Source organism: Humulus lupulus, chromosome 3 (assembly GCF_963169125.1).
Source record: "Humulus lupulus chromosome 3, drHumLupu1.1, whole genome shotgun sequence".
In the NCBI taxonomy this organism is placed as follows: domain Eukaryota; kingdom Viridiplantae; phylum Streptophyta; class Magnoliopsida; order Rosales; family Cannabaceae; genus Humulus; species Humulus lupulus.
This window is the reverse complement of record NC_084795.1, coordinates 101434295-101448491: the sequence shown is the minus strand read 5'-3', so window position 1 is coordinate 101448491 and position 14197 is coordinate 101434295.

The following is a 14197-nucleotide window of genomic DNA, read 5'->3' as shown; positions in this document are numbered from 1 at the left end:
ATGTCAACATAACTTACTCTCCCAAACATATGTTATTTCTAATTGTTTGGACAAAAACATCCCTTACATTAAACATTCCCATCCCAATCTGTTGACGCCGTTTTTCGTCAACTTAAAATGTAGAGCACGTAAACAGTAAAAACTATGGCAAAGAAGAATAATACAGTAAAACAATGAGAGTTTTTTACGTGGTTCAGCAGTTAACTCTGCCTAGTCCACGAGTCTTTTTTATTAGGACTTAGGAAATTTCTGGAAATTTTTCAGGGATGAAATCTCCAGAGATTCTCTCAAGATCCCAAAATTTCGGTCCTTTCCAAAGGTACATGACATCTCTATTTATAGAGGAGTTCTCAGAATCCAATCCCACATGTTTCGGGAAGTTATTCTGTAAATTAATAAATTTAATAATTTAAAAGTTTGTAACTCCTATATACAAGGAAACGTCCCCTTAAGACCAGGGAGCGTATAACCGACTAGTTAATATCCCTTTATTGTAGGGAAGTTACAACAATAAATATCTCTTGAACGCATGGACTGCGTCTCCTCAGGTGACTCACTAAGCCGTTCGAGGTCAGCAATCAGCATCATCCCAGTCTAGGTCTCTGAGTAAATTACGAGCTGTATAACTTTCCCCAGGGCCAGCTAGGAGTGGGTAAATACCATCGAGGTCATTACATTCCGAGCTTACACCCTTGCCAAGCTCGGGGCTACTTGATCCAAAGACACCCGACAACGGACATACTCCGATACTATGTCTTTCGAGCTTAGAAATAATTTTGAGGTTACATAACTTCGAGATTGCCACCTTGCCTCGAGGTTTGGCACCTGGACCACGACCCATGCACTTTAGGTATTGCGAGTTCACACCTGACGAATCCATCTTTCGAGGTCACAACCTCAGGTCTCGAAATCTGGGTGTAACATTTTGCCCCCTCAAAAGTATTAGTTCGAATCCTATGAGAAGGAAACTTTTGAACTACTTTCTTTGGGAACCGTTCCATCACACACTCGAGTATGGACATGCGTCAGTTGAGTATTGCTTATTCAAGGTACTTCAGTGCCTTGAAAATCTGCACATGCCCGTTCGCCTGCCACCTTTATGGTACCATCATGTCACTTGTCCCTGGGCGTCGGATTTGACACGGAATCTGGCCAATGGCCTAGATTGGTTCGACTTTCAACATCTCCATGGGCCTATAAATAAGCTTCCGGTCGTCTTCTTCATTTTTCCCTTACATTCAAAAAAAATTTAGAGAGAAAATACCAGAGCCATTCTTGTCCAATTCTTGCATGTTCTCGAAGCCGAGAAGACAAAACACGGTTGGACTCTTTGAATCGGTGAGATCGTACTTGCAACCGCACGTTCAGTCATCCATTTCTCTGTTCCCACCGATTACATTGTGTAAGTATCTGATCTTGGCTTTATATTTTTTTTTTTCTCTCTTACGTGTGTTTCTGCCTCTATTGCATCTTAGTCACTCGAACTGTGTTGGTTCATTTTTTAGTTTAATGCACTAGGATGCTTTGATCAATTGATATTAGGTTTAGGTTTCCACATTACTGGTTCTAAATCCAGTACATATGTAGGAAGACCCAAATATGGTCTTTTTTTCTGGGTTTTCAAATTTCGGAAGACGTATCTTGCACACCAAGATATTGGGTACAAAATCAGGGTTTTAAAGAATGCACGATTCCCAAGAATACCACTTTTGAATAACCACCACCTTTTTCCCCTGATATTTCGAGATTTTCAAAAATTAAATCCACTTTCCTCTCTTTTTCGTGAAATACACGTCATGACACTAATCGGGTCCCCATGATCGAGCCCATCTCGTATCCAAGCATTTTCGATCTTGAACCACCGAGATCGTTATTCTTGATTCCTTGCATGCATGGCCCTCACCATTTTTTCTTTCTTGCTAGATGTCACAGAATCTGGAAAGACGGTGGGGGTCGTTGCTTGCCATCCCATATTCGCCAAAAACTCTGAGCCCAGAGTTGTTGTTTACCCGGAACCAGCGTCTGATTCGCGAACACGAGCTAGCTCGTGAACAAGAAGAAACCCGAGCTCACTACCGACATCAAATCGTCGAGGTCATAGAGAAGAAGAGAAAAATCCTTCGAGAGGCTCTTTATCCGGATTTTGACTCCGAGCCTAGACCGATCCCCCTTGATCCCACGCTGAAAGTGACAGTCGCGTACAAGCCGGGAGATCTTCGATTCTCACTGATGGGGGAACCCTCCACTTCGCAGCCGAGGAGGGAATTATTCGAGGCCGAACACTACTGGAGCTCGGTCACGTCGCTTGGACAAATATCTGATATTCTGGCCCTTCACGGCTTAGGGTTGTCGGGCTCGCTTAGGTGCCGAGCTCCGACTGCCCTCTAGCGGAGCTGTCGTGCTCCGGGGGATGGAAACCCTGACAGCAGGCTGAGGTATGCGGCTTGGAGCCAGGAGCATATGAAGGGGGGAGCTGTCTTTCCCTTGAAGTCCTTTTTTAAAGGCTTCTTGGACTATGTTGGGCTGGCTCCCTTCCAACTCAATACCAATTCTTATAGGGTTCTGTCTGCCCTAAGGTCGCTTTACCACGAGCTGAAGTAGGAAGGGCCCTCGCCTGAAGAGATCTTATATCTCTTTTGTTTGAAAAGTAATCCCTCCCGAGCTCAGGGAGGAGATGGCTTCTACTATCTCTCCAGCTATCCCAAGGAGAAGAAGATGTTCGAGGATCTTCCCAATCATCCTCCTGACTTCAAGAAGGCCTTCTTCTGGACAGATGGCCTAGCCCCATCTCGATACTATTCGTTCAGACGGATTCGTAAGTATCTCAACCTCCTTCTTTTATATGCTCGAATTTTGTTTTTAGGCCCGTACTTAGTCGAAATACGTTTGGTTTTCCAGCCAACTATCATCGCCCTGCTCCCACTGATGAGATGAAGGAGCATAGAGAGACTCTGCTCCAACTCCCTTACAGCAGGAGATCCATTTCCTATCTCTTGCACGAAAACAAGCTCCGGGCATGCGGGCTCTTAGGGGAAGATCAGTCTACATCGGACTGGTCCAATAAGAAATACGCCCGATGGGAGCTCGTCCCTCTGCCAACTGGCAACCTCCCCCTGAGAAGAGATGCAAGGCCCCCATCTCTAGCCTGCCATAGGAGTCCACAATCGGGGAATGAGGCCAACGATGAGGCCTCAAGCTCGGGCTCCGATGAGCAAGGTACAGTCATCCTTCGCTCGAATATGTGGTCTCCCTCACTGCTAAAACATAAACCTGATAGGTTAGTATTATGTAAGGATGATAGGGATCATTTCTATGTATGGTCTTGGGTAGATGATAAGGTACATAGGTTTGATAGTTGGCTCGGGAAATACAACACCATGTATAGCCTGAACGAGGTGTGGGATGGAGTAGCCGTTCAGTATGGAACTAATGACTATAGGGACCTTTCGAGATTGACTTCCACCTATAGGGAGGGTACTCCCCCAGCCTCCTCTGAAGATAGAGGGATTTCTTGGTCGCTGAGCACGAGCTCGAGGGAGAGTTCCAGTTAGGTTTTTTCTTTACTTGTCTTTTATTCTTTGTCTATTAGCACCATGCTAAATCTTCATTGCAATTGTGCAGGTGCCGTGGATTCTGACCTTGATGTCGTGCTCGCTAGTGGCGAGGGGGCTCAAAAAAGTAAGCGCCCGATAGGCTCGCGGAGGTCGGACCGACCCTCCAAAGTCCTCAAGCGCACTGAGAAGACTCCTCCACTAGCTCCGACTACTACGAGCACAGCCGAGGACCCGACTACCCAGGTTGAAGCATCCATCTCGGCCCCTTCTTCCATGCTTCCCTCGGTCACAGTCCACCCAGCACTTGACCCACTCCCGAAGAAGCCCTCAACTTCCAAGTCACACATGTTGTCGATCCGTACTCATGCTGATGAGTTCGTGATTGACAATGCTGTTGGTGCCCACAGAGCTATACTCGGCTCGGATATCCTGTCTCGGGTGGGTCAGAGCCTTGGTGGTTTCGACGCTGAGCATTGGGAGTTTTTGAATAAAGCTCAGGACTGCAATACTCTTTATGATAAGAGTATTGAGCTTACTGCCGTGGTAACTTTTCACAACTTACTTTTAATTGTTTATGAGCCTTAGCATATGTTCTAATTCAATCTCTTTGTGTGCTAGGCTCTTGTTGTCTCAGCTCAGCTTAATTATAAGCTGGCCAACGAGGTGCACTTGAGCATGTCTTTAGCCCAAGAGTTGAAGGACCTTCAGCTTAAGATGGCTGATGTAACGCCCTAAACTCCAGGGACTGTTACGGTGTGCCTTCTAAATAGTGCTAAACTCGCTAATCGAGTCATTTGGCCAAAATCGTGTACTAAATATGATTAGCGGTTTAGGGATTAAAAATTTTGGTTAAGATGTAACGTTTCATTAGAACGTATAATATATATGTTGGGATCCCAAAATTATAATTTCAGAGTCTACTCCAAGAAAATATTTACAACAGGCCGTTCTACGCGGCAAAACAGGGTTTAACCCTAGTTCCTCTTTAAACCTCGGTCGTGGTGGTCGAGCAGCTGCATATGTACACCTCATCACCTAAGCTCTCCAACTCAAGGATGGTCCAGCTTTCTTTTGCCTTTACCTGCACCAAATAGCACCCGTGAGCCGAAGCCCAGCAAGAAAACTTAATATGCTCATGAACAGTTATAACATGTCATTGAATTATAAGGCACACGCCTAGCAGATATAGCCCTATTCCAGCAGGCAACAGATCCACATAACGTTGAGTATAACACATCAACCAACGATCATAATAATCATCCAGGACTCTTAGCCCCAATATAGAAACGCAATGTTGAGTATAATACACCAACCAATGATCATAATAATCATCCAGGACTCTTAGTCCAAACAAATAGGTGACAATCGCAAAAGTCACAAAAGTGGGTACAACCCCCTCTAGCCATGTGACGATAGGGTCACCAGGGCTTAACAGATAAGTAAACCTTCCATAGCTTAAACAGGATAAGTGCATGGTGATTAGTCACTAACATAACCTTCCTCATGACCATAGAGTCATAACCTTGGAACATCGTTCCCTAACCGTGTGACAAGCAGTCACCTGGGCCCTAGGCCCCAGCTCTAGTAACTAGTCTTAGACTAGACAAGCGCTTATAAGTTTCATCGACCTTAAGGTCGGTCCAGCATTAATACCCCATACGAGTCATTCAATGCTGATATCGATTAGATCTAATCTTCATTTGGCTCGACGTTCATGACGCTATGCCATTTCTGACTTTTAGGTCAGTATCCCTGACTAGTCAATGCCATAAACAAGTAAGCATTGCCACTAACATATATCACATATCCAATATCCGAATACAGGGCATTCAGCATGCTTACTTAACAAATACTAGTACAATTAGGATCATGCATAAACACAGAGGCTCAAGCTCTGAACAATATCATACCAATATACAAAGCATGTCCTAATCACATATTTCTCATGCATTACATGCATCGCATATAAACATCCAACATGCATCAAGTACAACCATGCATGTCATATATACACAGGATGCAGTTTTCTTACCTCCTGTTCGAGTGAGAGTTAGAACAAGAACGACCCTTGAGAACGATCGATCCTTAATCCTTTAGCGGTCACCTAGTCAAAACCAAAACAATCTCCAATTAATGAAAATCACCAAAGATAGGGTCTTAACCTAAACCCCACTCTCGGGACCTCAAAACATGCCCACACGGTGAGTAGATTCGATCCCGGGCCTTAAGGATTGAAACCCCGAGCCAAAAACCCTTAAAAACACCCAAAACAGGGTTCTGGAGAAACAGAGTAGAGCTACAACGCTACTCAATAGCGCCCCAGCGCTATACTCAGAACCAAACTGCCCTAACTGAAGCCCTGTGTAGCGCTATGGCGCCCTCTGATGGGCGCTGTAGTGCTACCCCCAGACTGAGCCACCCCTGAAACTTTCTTCTTCGACTCCTTCAGTTCTAACTCGATTCCAATGCTTCCAAATCCCATTTTTGGTGCTAAATGAACCCAAAAACCATCCTCACATGTCCTAGGCACCATAACCCCAAGAAACCTAGCCAAAACTCCAATCAATTCCCAACTTTCCAACCCAAAAACCAGCTGGAACTTAACTTAGAAAACAGAGCAAAAGCAAGAGTTCTAGTGGCTAAAAACTCACCTCAATCTCAGCAACACACCCTCTTCAATGGTGGAGCATAACCCTAGCTTATCCCAACTTGGTTCCTCGGCTTGATTCCTCAAACAAAGCTTGAAAATCCAAAGAGAAATGAGGAAGAAAACCTATCGGGAGAGAAGGAGAGAAGAGACTCTATTTTTGTTACTCTTCTACAGCCTTAATGGCTGATATAAATCTCTTAGGGTGAAAAGACCTAAATGCCCTTAGGTCTAAAATAAAACCTTAACAGCCACCAAGGGCAAAACTGTCCTTTCGCACCTATTTCATTAATCACAATTAACACCCTCCAATTCCTGCTATTCTCAATAACCTCAAACACTAATAATCCATATCCCATTACCCTTTGATTCCCGGTAATGCTCTAATCATTAAATTTACCCCGAGACTCACCCCGAGCCTCGAACTTAAACCCGTTATGACCAGACCGAACACTTGCATTCCATGATCGTCTCATGCCGAATAGCTCGAACCAATCCACCTTATAATGTGGCTATATTAATTAATCACAAACATGCACCAGAATACACAATTACGCCCACAATGGCCAAATTACCAAAATGCCCTCATAATTATAAATACTCCCATGTGCATGCATTTACCATCATATAATAATATAATTCACATAAACGTGCATATGATCATTAAATAGCATCATAATTCAATTATGGCCCACCCGGCCTCCTAATCAAGGTCCTAACCCTTATTAGGAAATTCGGGGCATTACAGCTGATGAGCTCAAGGCTGCGAAGACAGAGGTCGAGGCTAAGACAACCGAGCTTGAAAAGGCGAATGCTCGGCTTGCGGAGCTGGAGCAGGCCAATGCCAAGCTTGAGGAAGAGAAGGCCGCCACTTTCGAGATAATAGAGAATGAAAAGGCTCGTCTCCTCGCCGAGTTTAAAGAGAAGAAGGACAAGGCGGTTGATCTAGCCATGTATAGGATCTGGGCCAGCAACACCGACCTCGACACCAGCTTCCTAGGCTCTTTCGAGGCAGGACTCATGGCCAAATGGCATGCTCGGCTTGAAGCGGAGGAGGCTTCTCGGGAGGCTCAGAAGGGTGGTCATGCTATTCGTCCTGGTGAATCTAGTACTGCTGATGCTGAGAAGGCTAAGGAGACTGCCCCTTCATAAATCTTACCTCGGGGCTGCGTCCCTTTATTTTTGTAATTATTTACTTTATGCCCATAGGGCTGATACAATTTTTCTTTCTTTTTGACTTTCTTTTAATATATATGCTTTACATTTCTCAGTTTGAAATATTTTGCACATTTTATATTAAAGAGTCGTATATGCTTGTTTAATCACACAAACATAGTTTGGATTTAGGCTCGAGATTCAATGCATTCATGCACAGTTTGCTCGAATTATCCGCTTCCGATCTCGTTATTTTTCAAGGTCGGATATTACTTTAACCATGCACCCGAAAGTACTTGTATGGTGTGTAATGCAAACAGTTTAGTTATATCTTACTTTTTAGTTACTTTTTCTCATCCTCGGTTATCTCTCCGAGGTTATGAGGTCGAAACTATTGTTTTGCAAGATACTCCAGCCTCAGTCTCGGCTTATCAGAAGTGGGTTATGCTTTAACTTACTACCGACTGGTTTGTTCCAAACCTATTAAGGTTGTGTTAGGTTTGTAATCCATACACTTACATTTTGCATATTTGGTTACATCCAAACATTTTATCTTTTTGCTAGCTTGGTTATATCCAAACACTTGTACGTTTTTGTTTGATAGCTTGGTTATATCCAAACTATCTTAGCTCGCGCATTTGGTTATATCCAAACACTTGTACCTTTTTGTTTGATAGCTTGGTTACATCCAAACTATCTTAGCTCGCGCATTTGGTTATATCCAAACACTTGTATGTATTTTGTATATGTTATTTTATTTTTCAAGCCGATGGTATATATACCACTAATGCCCCCTTAATATCCTATGAGTGTGACCGTAGGTTATTAAATTAAGAGAGATTGCAAAAAATATAACATATTAAATGAAATCAACCTTTATTTGACAAAATCCAAAAATAGAAAAAACAGTATAGATAAACAAGCATGGCTACAGGCAACATCCTTCCTATACTATTGATAGTAAGGTCGTAAGTGTTCGCCATTCCATGCTCGCGGCACTAGACTTCCATCCAATCTCTCCAACTTGTAAACACCGGGTCGAATGACTGACTATATCTGGTAGGGTCCTTCCTAATTTGGCCCGAGCACGCCAGCTGCTGGATCTCGTGTTGCCAAGAATACACGCCTCAGCACTAAATCTCCCACCCCGAATTTTCTATCCCGAACTCTTTTGTTGAAATACCGGGTAGCTCGCTGTTGGTATGCAGCATTTTTTAGCTGAGCTTCGTTCCTTCTTTCTTCGATCAGGTCGAGAGTTTCTTTGAGCTAAGAGTGGTTCGAGGCTTGATCGTAAGCGAGGGCTCGAATTGTGGGAATTTCGACCTCGACTGGCAACATAGCCTCGCAACCGTATGCCAGAGAGAACGGGGTATGTCCTGTCGATGTACGGGCCGTAGTCCTATATCCCCATAGGACTTGGGGTAATTCTTCGGGCCATCTTCCTTTAGCTTCTTCCAACTTTTTCTTCAATGAACTTTTTAGAGTTTTGTTCACAGTCTCGACCTGGCCATTCGCCTGAGGATGGGCCATCGACGAAAAACTCTTTATTATTCCATTTTTTTCGCAAAAGTTGGTAAACAGATCGCTGTCGAATTGGGTTTCGTTATCGGACACAATCTTCCTCGGCATCCCATATCGACATATGATGTTCTTCACTACAAAGTTAAGGACTTTTTTGGAGGTTATGGTCACCAAAGGTTCAACTTCTGTTCACTTTGTGAAGTAATCTACGACGACTACTGCGTACTTCACTCCGCCCTTGCCAGTTGGGAGAGAGCCTATGAGGTCGATTCCCCATACCGCAAATGGCCATGGGGAGGTCATCATAGTCAGCTCGGACGGTGGAGCTCGAGGAATTGTGGCGAATCGCTAGCACTTATCACATTTCTGTACATACTCAAAAGAATCTGACTTGATGGTAGGCCAGAAATAACCTTGGCGTATGATTTTCTTGGACAAGCTATGCCCCCTAGTATGGTCTCCACAAAACCCTTCGTGAATTTCTTCAATGATTTTCTTGGCCTCGGGTGGAGTCACACACCGAAGTAATGGCATGGAATATCCTCTTCTATACAACCTTCCATCCATAATGGTATAACGAGGGATTTGATACATCAACTTTCGAGCCTGGTTCCGATATTTCAGAAGGACGCCGGTATCGAGATATTCAATTATTGGAGTCATCCAGGTAGGCTCGGAATCGATCATACGCACGTCTTCCTACTCTGGCTCGTTAATACTAGGCGTCGAGAGATGTTCAATTGGTACGACATCCAGCTCGTCACTCTCGGTAGAGGTAGTGAGCCTGGCCAGGGCGTCCGCATTCGAGTTCTGCTCTCAAGGGACCTGGTCGATCGCATAAAACTCGAAATGTTCCAATGCTGACCTTGCTTTTTCTAAGTAAGCTGCCATTTTCGTACCACGAGCTTGGTATTCTCCCAAAATTTGGTTAACCACTAGCTGGGAGTCGCTGTAGCAATGTATTGATTTAGCGTTGAGCTCCTTGGCTATGCGAAGTCCTGCCAGTAAAGCCTCGTACTCAACCTCGTTATTTGACGCGCTGAAGCCAAATCTCAAGGCAGAGTGAAATCTGCTACCTGTAGGAGTGATCAAAATTACTCCTGCCCCCGATCCATTTTCATTAGATGACCCATCAACGTAAAGTTTCCACAGCTCATGGGCCGGGGTTATAACTTCATCGTTCGTCATACCAGTACATTCCACTATGAAGTCTGCCAAGGCTTGTGCCCTAATGGTCATCCTTAGATGATAAGTGATCTCGAATTGCCCGAGTTCAACTGCCCATTTAAGAAGTCGACCTAAAGCTTCTAGCTTAGACAAGACTTGTCTTAGTGGTTGATTAGTTAATACATGGATGGGGTGCGCTTGAAAGTAGGGTCGAAGTTTTCGTGACGAGTGAATTAAGCTGAGAGCTAGCTTTTCCATCAAGGGATATCTCGATTTTGCCCCCAGCAACCTTTTCCTGACGTAATATACGGGCCTCTGCACCTTTTCCTCCTCTCGCACGAGCACTGCACTTATGGCGTGCTCGGTAGTGGCAAGATATAAGTACAGAACTTCTCCCGTAATCAGTTTTGACAGTATAGGGGGTTTTGCAAGGTGTTTCTTGAGTTCCTGAAAAGCCAACTCGCACTCCGCTGTCCATTCAAATTTTTTGCCTCCCCTCAACAGGTTGAAAACTAGAAGACAACGGTTTGTAGATTTCGAGATAAACCTACTTAGTGCCGCCATTCTGCTGGTCAAACTCTGGACATCCTAGTGTTTTTGAGGTGAGGGCATATTGATCAGGGCCTGGATCTTTTCTGGATTAGCTTCTATTCCTCGAGCGTTTATAATAAAACCCAGGAATTTTCCTGAAGATACTCCAAAGGAGCATTTATGAGGGTTAAGCTTCATGTTATATTTCCGGAGCATGACAAAGCATTCTTCGAGATCATCAACATGGTTATCGTTAAGTTGAGACTTGACTAACATGTCATCAACATAAACTTCCATGTTGTTCCCTATTTGCTTAGAGAACATCATGTTCATGAGCCGCTGGTATGTAGCCCCAACATTTTTGAGCCTGAATGGCATGACTTATAACAATATAACCCTTTATCTGTTATGAAGCTCGTATGTTCCTAGTCGGGGGCATGCATGGCGATCTGGTTATATCCAGAATAGGCATCCATGAATGACATTAGTCCATGTCCTGCTGTGGCATCCACGAGCTGATCAATTCGTGGTAAAGGAAAGCAGTCTTTAGCACAGGCCTTGTTGAGGTCTGAATAGTCAATGCAGGTTTGCCACGTCCCATTAGGCTTCGGGACCAGTACCGGATTGGCTACCCAATCGGGATAAAAAGCATCCCTAATGAATCGATTTACTTTTAACCTGTCGACTTTGTAACGACCCGAATTTGCTAATCAGGCTTAGGGCCTTGATTAGTGTGCCTGGAGGGCAATAAGTGGTTTAATATGCTTATATGTGAATTTATGTGTATATATGATTATGATGCATGTTTAATTGAGTTAAATGTGCATGTGGACCCCGTTTGGATATTAGGGGCATAAGTGTGATAAATGAGATATATGTTGTATATGTGTGATATGTCTGTACAGCACGATCTGAGACCGTCCTGGGGAGCGGTCAGCCAGAGAGTCACAGTGGGGTTGAGATTTGGACTCGGGGCGAGTCGAGGGGTAATTTGGGTATTAGATGAGTTATGGGATTATCGGGACATAGAAATAAATATTTGGAGATATATTTGAGGATAGAATGTCTAGGCGGGAATATTTGGGAAATTTACCATTTTGCCCTCGGGGACGTTTTGGTACCCCGAGCCTTGAGGTAATCCTTTAGACTTAAGTTAGTAAAACAAAGGAAGGAGTTGTTTAGAAGGCTTAGGAACTGACTCACCTTCTCCCAGCTGAAGATAAACCTTATCTCTTTTTCTCATTCACTCCCTAAGACAAAACTCAAGGAAACTTTGGTGGAAACTAGCTTAAGCAAGGAATTAGCTGAGGAAACTTGGAAGTTTAAAGCTTGAGGATTGAGGATCAACTTCTGGGATTGAGTTCAGCAAGGTAAGCTCTAATTATTGGGATTATATTGAGAATTGTTGCTGGTTTGCTAGAGCATGCATGTTAGTTAAGCTTAATCTGTTTTGGGTGTTCTAGTTGGATTTTGGAGCAGATTTCTGGTGGGTTTTAGTGTTGATATTGAGCTGGTATTCATGTGTTATCTATCTGGGTTTATTAAGAAGGTTTTGAATGTGTTAGCTTGAGGAAAAGGTAGGGAAGAAGATGGAAAATTCTGGGTTCGGAGGTGAGAGCCGCGGCCCGCGTGCGCGCGCGGCCATGGGAGGCCGAGAAGCTCATGTGCGCCGCGGTACCTGGTGGGCATGCCGCGGCCTGTGTGGGGGTCAGTGAGGTGCTAGCCTCTGTTTCGAGGCTAGCTGCGGCTCTTGTGGGTGGGGCCGCGCCCCTTAGTGCCAGTTTGAGTTTTTAGGGTATTTTAGGCTTGGGAACTCAAGGGGGTAAGGCTCGGGATGGATTTTGTCACCCGGATTGATAGAATTCAAGGACCCGGAGGTTAGGGCTATGGCTCGAAGTTATTTATTGGATTAGAATTTAATGGATGGACACTGTTAATGTGTTGTGACTAGGGTTTCAGCGAGGCTCACGTTAGAGGACTGTGCTCGGGGCATCGGTGCTCAGAAAGCTTAGAACTCAGGTAAGAAAACCCCTGTTCCCATAGAGCTTGTGTGCAGGGCTGAGCCCAATGTGTTTTAATGGAATTGATATGCAGGGCCGAGCCCAACATGTTAGAATTGCAGGGCATAGCCCTTTACCTGTTTATGCTAGAATTATGTACTTGTTGCTATATCATGTATGATATTATATGAGTGATCGGCAAGAGCCGGGAACGGTGTAGACCGAGAACGGCAAGGGGCCAGGAACGGCGTCAGGCACGTTGAGTGCAAGGCCGAGAATGGCAAGGGGCCGGTAGCAGCGTTGAGCACGTGGAGTGCGAGTTGCCAGGGCGAGTCCCTAGAGGGATACCTGGGATATCCTTATGGCATTGTTCGCGAACCCAGGGCTTGGTAAACGCCTGGGACGGCTAGGCCGTATGTGTTTAGCCATTGGTGGCTTGTTTTTATGCCTGACTTATGTGTTGCATATGTTATCTGTTTGTGGGTTTTTCTTGCTGGGCTTCGGCTCACAGATGCTCTGTGGTGCAGGTAAGGGTAAGGAAAAGATCAACCAACCATGAGTACAGCAAGCGTGAGGCTGCGTGTACATGTTTGGCCAGCCTAGCTGCCACGGCCAGGGGATCTTGGAAGATGCTTGTAAATGAACTTAGATTTTGTCGTTTAGCCGACTTAGTACAGTTTTTATGTTGTAAATGTTTCTAAACTGTATTTTGGGATCCCAAGTGTAAACTTTTTATACTTATCTATGGAAACTACTATTTCTCGAGTCTTTTCTTTATTTATGGCTTAATTACACTATTTGATTTTAAACCTCGATTAGCGAGTTAAAAGTACGTTTTTAAACTCACTTAGTAACGGCTCTAAGGAAGTAGGGCATTACAGACTTCCTCTTTTAGGGCCTTTTTTCTGTCATCATCCAGTTGTCTTTGCTTTTTTTGCTTCGGTGGGAAGATTTTATCGATATTTAGCGCGTGGCTCACTATATTTGGACTTATTCCTACCATGTCCGAATGCGACCACGCGAAGACATCCTGGTTTTTCTTCAAAAAGCAAATTAATTGCTATTTAGTTTCTTCATGGAGATTTTTCCTGACCTTTACTATTTTCGAGGGATCTGACTCTTCGAGCTCTTCCAATGGTTCGAGATCAGCTTTTTCCTCCACTCTTGGATCGATATCTTCATCTATCTCCAATACCGTCCCATCCTTAGCCTGAATAACGACGAGTGCTTGTGCGCTCGCCTGCTTCTTTCCTCTTATGGAAATGCTATAGCATTCCCTTTCGGCTAACTGGTCTCCCTTCAGCGTCCCGATGCCACCAGAAGTCGGGAACTTGATGGCCAGATGCCTTATAGACGAGACTGCCCCAAGCCCTACCAGGGCGGGTCTTCCGAGCAGCACGTTGTAGGCCGATGGCAAGTCCACTACTACAAACTCCATCATCTTGGTTACTGAGACTAGGTAGTCTCCCAAGGTTACCGGGAGTTCGATGGACCCCATACAGGCAATCCCCTCTCCTGAAAAACCATACAAGGTCGTTGCACAAGATTTTAGGTCTCGAAGCGCGATTCCCATATTTTCTAAGGTGGCCTTATAGAGAATGTTCACTGAGCTCCCATTGTCT